The sequence below is a fragment of the Gigantopelta aegis genome, unplaced genomic scaffold (genome assembly GCF_016097555.1).
Source record: "Gigantopelta aegis isolate Gae_Host unplaced genomic scaffold, Gae_host_genome scaffold72, whole genome shotgun sequence".
Classification (NCBI taxonomy): domain Eukaryota; kingdom Metazoa; phylum Mollusca; class Gastropoda; order Neomphalida; family Peltospiridae; genus Gigantopelta; species Gigantopelta aegis.
In genome coordinates, this window is record NW_024537379.1 from 208,909 (window position 1) to 218,162 (window position 9,254).

Genomic DNA, 9,254 nt, shown 5'->3' on the forward strand with positions numbered 1-9,254 from the left:
TTGTCTTCAAATAATTTTGTACGTACGAAAACAACATATTTTAGGAAATAAAATGAAATTTAACCTAGTACAAATATTAGAACGATCAGAAACACGTTTAATATACAGCCACTAATATTTTATGCAGAAAAAATATATTTGATATGTAATTACAATCGTTAAAGTCTCAGTTAGTCGATAACATCTTTAAAAATTGTAGCAAACTCAGGAATGTCCCTTTAAAGGGACACACCCTAGTTACGGCTAGTTGTTAACCATTACGGCGTTGTTTTTCGCTATTAAACCCATTTTTTCACAAATAAAATTGCACTTTACTTACCGTTTATTATTTAGAATATACATTTCTATTCACCTGAAGTGTTTTTTGGTAATCCAGGAAGAGAAATATATTTCAGGAAATAAAACAAAATTTAACCCAGTACAAATATTAGAACGATCAGAAACACGTTTAATATACAGCCACTAATAATTTATGCAGGAAAATATATTTGATATTTAATTACAATCGTTAAAAAGTCTCTGTTAGTCAGCAAACTCAGGAATGTCCCTTTAAAGGGATTATCCAGTGTATATATTGCAAAAGGTTTTCATATTTTTTACATAATCAAAGTTGCAGACCCTAGTTTTTAAACACTACCGCGTGTTTTTCACAATTACACCTTCTTATAATTAAAATAATAGATTATTTACATTGTAGGTTGCATAGTACCAAATAAGAGAGTTCCGTGTCAAAGTTCGAGGTCAAATATTGACGGAGTGAAAATAGCTCTGGGTGTGATTGGTAGTAATATGTGACATTGATTATTTGTGCAAATACTATTATCCACTGACAATAAATAAATACACTTTTATTTGTTATACAGTTGTTATGCAGTATATACCAGAGGTTGAAACTTATGCGGGGTACCCCCAAAAATGGAACTGCAATTTTCAGCAAAAATGACGGTTGCTATTAAAAACATTAATTAAATCTCTTAAATGGTATGTGACACCCCCCCCCCCCCCCCCCCCCCCCCCCCCCCCCCCCCCCCACCCCCATTTTCTTGCATTAGATGTGAGGTGCCACACTTTTTATTGCTGTACTTCCTGGGGATGTTGATTCGCTGCTTATATCAGTTTTATTATCTGCCATTATCATTCTCTTTATTTGTGACAATTGTAAACAATTCTTTGAAACCTAATCAAGATTATAAGAAGCGATATCTCCTAGGAGAATATCGCAGGAGATATCTCAAATTACAGTGCCAGCGATATCTCCTACACAGGCCTCAAATGGATGATAAAAATGGTTCTCCGATCCCTAAAAAGATGGTGATTTTTTAAATTCAGTACAGGACCTGAGGTGTGTGGGCTCGGGATAAAACATATTTTTAGCCACTGAGGTTAAAACAGTTTTTACTGTGCAATATTAACTTTAATATTGGTGTACTGGAAAAAGGTATGTGGGATGTTTTTTTTTTTTTTTTTTTTTTTAAATACAATAAAATAAAAAGTCCCTACGCGCCTGCATTTCGTTTTATTTAATTTAATTTCAACTTATTTCCGTTCTTATATCCAATTACGGTTCAAGCACGCTGTCCTGGACACACATCTCAGCTATCTGCGCTGTCTGTCCAGGACAGTGGGTTCGTTGTTAGTTGGTTAGTGAGAGAGAAAAGGGTGTAAGTGCATTACATCTGCCCACCCAAGTTAACAACATTTTATTGTGTTATAAGAGGCTTATCTTTGATCGTTATACGTCAGGTTTTCAACACGGGTACGACAATCAATGTGACAATAAATTTATTACGATGACACCTTTGGTCTATATCATACTGGTAGTAAGATACGGACCGTATATCTCCAGCACAGTATAAAAGATAATCAACAAACACGTCTTAAAGAATGATACACGCTCCATTACCCGCCAAAACGTCACTTCACCGACACAGACAACCCGCTACGCCGTTGCGCATTGACTGATACACACAATATGCTACGCCGTCTGATCTCAATTAATTCAGATTAGTTGACAAGAAAGCACCATTTCATAATAGAAATCTGACAAAACTTGAATAACTCTAGCAAACATTGCCATTGGTGTATAAGAGTAATGTTTTATAACATAATAAAGGGGGATAACTCGAATATACCAACTAGTTAATGTCGGTAATAGTGTTTCCTTTAACATAATGGGTTTATAACAGACACTAAATATGAATCTAACAATAGAAATCGTGTATGTTAAAAGAAGAAAAAAAAGAAGAAATTTTGAATATAATTTTTTTTAAATGTCCGTGCATTTGGGTAATGACTTGTAACTTGATCAAAAGGGATATCTTGAACAAACTAATTAAGATTTTTCAACCCAGTGGGTTTGCATCGGACTATTCAGATATTTTGTGTGTTCGCTGTCTTGTTACTAACTGAGGGCAAATGTGATGTCAGACGTTAATACGAGAAGAAGGCAGGACACCGAGATACGGGTGTAAAAACTTCGTTTAATCGTTAGACAGGCTGGCTGGTCGGAGGGCTATCTTTAACTGAGAGGCTGGTGGGTGTTACTTGTTGTCAGTAATGCTTAGAAATGATGACTGGTTGCTGAAGCACCCCCGGGGTTCAAAAGGTGTGCTTCCTGTTACAGTGTTTGAGTTACATACGTGGGACGTAGCCCGCGTACTCTGCCGTTCGAGAGAAGTGGCGTAGCGAAGAGGAGGGGTAGGGGACAAGGGAGCCATGCCCCCCCCCCCCCCAATCACAATTAAAAAAAAAAAATGTTTTACACTATTAAATTCTATAAAATTCTATATAATTACATACATACACATACGATGGGTGGAAATGCTTTATTTAACGACGCACTCAACACATTTTTATTTACGGTTATATGGTTAAGGACCACAGATATGGAGAGAGGAAACCCGGTGTCGCCACTTCATGGGCTAATCTTTTCGAATATCTTTTATATGCACCATCCCATAGACAGAATAGCACATACCACGGCCTTTGATGTACCAGTCGTGGTGCACTGGCTGGAGCGAAAATAGCCCAATGGTCCCACTGACGGGGATCGATCCCAAACCGACTACGTCTCGCCCCTTAGGATGGGGGGGCGTCCCCCCCCACCCCCCCGCCCAATCTAAAATCCTGGCTAGACACACATTTGCACGGTTACGATTCTCGCTCTATTAAACACACGGACGTACAGACTCCCATTTTTGTAAGGGTTGGGGGAGGCTGGATTTTGCCCGAATTAAATAAAAATGCCTGAATCTGCAAAACAAACTAATGAATACAACAATAACCATTGTATGTTTGCCGTTAAATACCATTACACTGATTATTTTCAAGTTCGCTCATAATAAATATTTCACATATTAACCAATAATACACACACTACAGGAAGAAACCCGACAGCAAACACCCCCCCCCCCCCCTTCAATAATGTTCCTGTTAAATACGTAGTGGCAATCTTTGTCTACCCGCTGGCAGGCAGCCATTCCATATTTTCGCTATACAGTTATCTCTGACGTCCCAATGTCCGTCTAACGGCAGAATACTCGGACTATACTGAACATAGCCCAGTGGTAAAGCGCTCGATCGCCTGATACGCGATCGATCTAGAAATTGATCCCCGTCAGTCAATATGGGCTATTTCTCGTTCTAGTCAGTGCACCACGGTTGGTATATAAAAACGCCGTGGTATGTGCTATCCTGTCTGAGGGATGGTGTATATAAAAGACCCCCTGCTACTAATGGAAAAATGCAGCAGGTTTCCTCTACGGGGAGTAGGACGCAGCCCATTGATAGAGCGCTCGATCGCCTGATGCGCGGCCGATCTAGGATCGATACCCGTCGGTGGACCCATTCGGCTATTTTTCGTTCTAGTCAGTGCGCCACTATTAATATGTCAAAGGCCATGGTGTGTGCTATCTTATTTGTAATAAAAAATATTTCTTGCTACTAATAGAAAATTGTAGCGGGTTTCCTCCATAAGACAATAGGTCAATATTACCAAATATTTGACATCCAATAGCCGATGGTTAATAAATCAATACGCTCTAGTGGTGTCGTTAACCAAACCCCAGGCGGAATTTAGCACTGTTGGTAGAGAAGTCGACAGGTGCTTCAGCCGTAGGCTTGAACCTTGGAGACGGATACATTTGTGGAGGGTGGGGTGGGGTGGGGTGGGGTGGGGGGGGGGCGGTCCCGTCCCAGCCAGGATTTTTTGTTGGGGGGGGGGGGGGGGGCAACTGAGTAGTTAATAGTCAAAAACTCATTGTGATTGTTGTATCGTTGTTTGAAATTACCGCCAGATAGACCGATGTATGTTTTTGACGTTGCGCCAGTTGTTACGCTTGCTTTGTATACTATCGAACTTGCTTGGCATTGTCCGTTGAGTGGGCAGTTTTCTTTATTTCTGCAGTTGCAATTTTCTTTTGTTGTTACGCTGACTGGATCTTTAATAATTTTAGAGTTGTGGTTTTTGATTAATGTGCCGATGTTTTTCATGCAACTGTAGCTGATTTTGACGTTATTTTTGTTGAATATTTTGTGGTATTTGTGTGTGGAGGGGAAATGTTTGGATATTAATTTTATGAATAATTGTCCGATGTTTGTTTTCACAGCTTTGTTGTATGGTGGGTTGAACCATATGATTTTCCTGCTTCTGTTCTTTCTTTTTTTGTTTTGTGTTGTGTGGATTCCTGTTTGTGTGTATAGTATGCGTTCTGTGTAGTTGCTTTCCTTTAGTGCTTTGTCGTACGTGGGTGCGGCTTCCGTGAAATCTTCTTCGCTGGATGATAGCATTGAGATTCGCTTGCTGATTGATGCGGGTATCTGTTTTATAATGCTGGGTGGGTGGTTTGAGTGTATATTTATGTACACCGGGTCGTTGTTGGGTTTTCTGTAAGGTTTGTATTTTCCTGTATGTAAGTTTAGTGTGACGTCGAGGAAGTTGACACATTTTAGGTTGATTTGTGTTGTTATTTTGAGGCCAAATTGTTCGAAAATTTGTATGAGTATTTTTCTTGTTCTGTCTGCTTGGCTTCCTGAGCAGTTTCTGAGTACTACGAGTCCGTCGTCTCTATATAGACCGGTATTTGCGTTGTTGATTGTTTTTCCTATCGTTTCTAGAATTAGAAGGCCAACAAGTTCGCACACTTCAGCACCGTCGTAACTGCCCATTGTGACATCAAATGCGTTTTGGGTGTTTCTTTTCACCCATGGTTTACCATCGTTGTCGAAGAGTAAAGATTTTCTTGCATGCATTATTGTTTTGTGCTCCTTTTCCGTGATATTTGTGTATTGTTTTGCCCAGTTTAGTGATTTTTTCGAGCAGTTCTTTTGTTATTGTTGGGTAGAAGTCCACAATGTCGAAAATGAGGAACGATAGGTTTTGTTTTTCATGCAGTGCTGAAAACCATTCAAGCACGGAAGAAGTGTTTCTCCATTGGTTGACTGTTAAGTTTTGTCTTACGGCTGTGTTTATTCGATCTAGCATTATTTTGCTTACTTTCCCTATTTCACTTTTTGCCGGGTTGATTAGTCTGCATGTGGGGTTTGTGTTGTAGTTTTCTTTGTGGTCTTTCATTGTGATGAAAGCTTGAGTTTCTGTTGTTGTGTCTATCCGGTCACTTATATATATACATACATATATATATATATATATATATATATATATATATATATATATATATATATATATATATATATATATACATATACATATACATATACATATACATATACATATACATATACATATATATATATATATATATATATACATATACATATATATATATATATACATATATATATATATATACATATATATATATATATATATATATATACATACATATACATACATACATATATATATATATATATATATATATATATATATATATATATATATATATATATATATATATATATATATATATATATATATATATATAATATATATATATATACATACATACATACATATATATATATATATATATATATATATATATATATATATATATATATATATATACATACATATATACATACATATATACATATATATATATATATATATATATATATATATATATATATATATACATATATATATACATACATATATACATACATATATATATACATACGGGGAGGGGGGGGGGGGGGGGGACAGAACGCATCCAGTAGTAAAGTCCTCACCTGATGCGCGGTCGACCTAAAATCGACACCCGTCAGTGGACCCAATGGGCCATTTCTCGTTCCAGCCAGTGCCTCACTTTTCGTACATAAAACGGCCGTGTTTCGCATCCATTAGCCGATGATCAATAAATCAATGTGCTCTTTTTGGGAGGGGAGGAGTGGAGGGGTGTGGGGGCTTCTTTTTAAAATTATTTAATTTATTAATTAATTTTGGAGGGTGTATATTTTTTGTTTGTATTTATACTGATTTTTGTCGATTGTGTTTGTTCTGTTTCGTTTTGTTTGTTTATTAAAATTGTTGTGCAAGCAGGTAGGGGTGATATACGAGAATCAATAGCAGGTCTGTCCCCAGGGCGGGCTGGGGTAAATGGTGGGGGTGGGTGGACAGGTTCATCATTCAACTTTCTCCCCCGTCGCTACGACCGGTTAGTTGGAGTGTTATTTTGTTTAAAACCTAGCAGTTATAACCTGACTAAAGCCGACTAAGGACACAGTACAGTGGTGAAAGGGGAAAACACGTTAGATTAACACCATTCTTTCACTTTGTGTATTCAACCGTTGGTAGGTTTGAAAACAACCAAACAATCAACATAATTGAATTGTAAAACTCTTTCTAAAGCACCAGACAATGAAAGAAAAAAATGTTGTGTGTTTTTGTTTTGTATCATCGTTAAGTACATACGATAGAGCTATCCCATTGAAGTCTTGGCCACACACCTCAGCTATCCCATTGAAGTCTTGGCCACACACCTCAGCTATCTGGGCTGTCTGTCCAGGGCAGAGGGTTAGTGATTAGTGAAAAAGAAAAGGGTGAAGTTGTCTTACACCTACCCACTGATTCGTCAAAACTCGCCCTGAGTGGGAGTCGGTACCGGGCTGCGAACCCAGTACCTACCAGCCTTATGTCCAGTGGCTTAACCACGACACCACCGAGGCCGGTTGAGCGAGAATACTTCTATCGATATGTACGTTAGAAGTCATAGAAGAAGTGGAGCAGGGTGTAGATCAGTAGTACAGCGTCAGCTTGATGCGCGATCGGTGTAGATCGATTCCCGTCGGTGGGCCCATTTCTCGTTCCAGCTAGTGCTCCACAACTGGTATAACAAAGGCCGTGGTATTTACTATTCTGTTTATGGGATGGTGCACATAAAAGATCCATTGCTGCTATTCGAAAATATTTTCCAATGAAGTGGCGACAGTGGGTTTTCTCTCTTAATATATGTGTGGTCCTTAACCACATATCCGACGCCATATAACCGTAAATAAAATGTGTTGTGTGCATCGTTAAATAAAAACAGTTCCTTCCTTCGTTCCTTCATAGAAGAAGTTGTTGTTGTCATTGCGGTTGTTGTAGCTGTTGTTGTTCCTGCTGCTGTTGTGCCGTAATAACAATAATAGTAGTAATAATAACAATAGCAACGGTAACATGATTAGTTCGTGAAAACCCGGAAATGCTGGTAGAAATCCAAGAGTTCCATTAATTGCCTGGGATCGGCGATCTGTGTCGTGTTACCTGTACATACGTACACATCCACAGACACGCGCGACGTGGCGCTGTTGGTCCTCGTCAAACAGGGGACACTTCCATCAACAGGAAACAACCGGTCAGTACTGGGAGACCCGCGTGGAATATCGCCGATATCTCACAGGGGTAATATCACCGATATCTCACAGGTGTAATATCGCCGATATCTCACAGGTGTAATATCACTGATATCTCACAGGTGTAATATTGCCGATATCTCACAGGTGTACTATCACCAATATCTCACAGGTGTAATATCGCCGATACCTCACAGGTGTATATACGAAAACTTGCAACCGATAGAGTTCAATAAGCTGAACGTTAATGGGACATTCCCAACTTTGCAGCAATTTTTAAGATGTTATCGCTAACAGATACTTTTTAACGATTGTAATTACATATCAAACATATTTTTCTGCATAAAATATTAGTGGCTGTATATTAAACGTGTTTCTGATCGTTCTAATATTTGTACTAGGTTAAATTTCATCTAATTTCCCAAAATATTGTTTTTTCGTACGTACGAAATTATTTGAAGACAAAATCCAGTTTGGGCTTCTTACAAATATTGAGATGACAAGAAACACATTGAATATACAGACACTGATATTCTAAACAAGAAAATATATTTAATGTGTAAGTTTAATCGTAGAAATATTTTATTAGTCGGAAACATCTTACAATGCAGCAAACTCAGGAATATCCCTTTAAAAGTTAGAGTTTGTTCTGTTTAACGACACCACTGGAGCATATTGGCTATTGGATGTCAAACATTTGGTAATTTTAACTCATAGTCTTAGTGGAAACCCGCTACAGTTTTACATTAGCAGCAGGAGTTATTTTATGACAGGACAGCACATACCACGGCTTTTGATCCTATTATATTATTTATTTGGTTTTAATGGTAATTTCCCCATTGAACAGGTAAAATCCACTCTACATGGGTGTCGTTGCTTTCTTAAAGTTCAAGTTTGTTTTGTTTTACGACACCACTTGAGCACATTGATTTACTAATCATCGGCTATTGAATGTCAAAAGTGTGTTAATTTTGACATATAGTCTTAAAGCCGCACACCTTAGTTCCATCCAGCGAAAATAAATTATAATTTGGTTAATCTACAAACCTGTAACACACTTAGATCACGTTTTTATCAAATGGAGTGAAAAAGCAGGTTTTATATCAATAAATACCATGGGAATCCCTATGTCCCAACTTGAAATAATTTTGAAAGTTTGTATTCTGATGTCACCGGTAGATGTCGCTCGAAGCACAACAATGCCTACGTCACGACAAATTTCACAGACTTGGGGTGCGTTCGTTTCACCTCTCCTGGACATGTTCCAACTGTTCTGTCCTGGTTGTATCCCCTCTCCAGATATCGTAGGACTTAGCAAAATTATTGGTTTTAAGGGTTTGTAACGTTTTGTATTGAGATACTTACTTGTCTGAACTTTATTGTTACTGAAAATGTTCACGAACTGTGAAGAAAAATCTCACAAATGAACAACAACAAATCGGATGTTGATTGCGCGA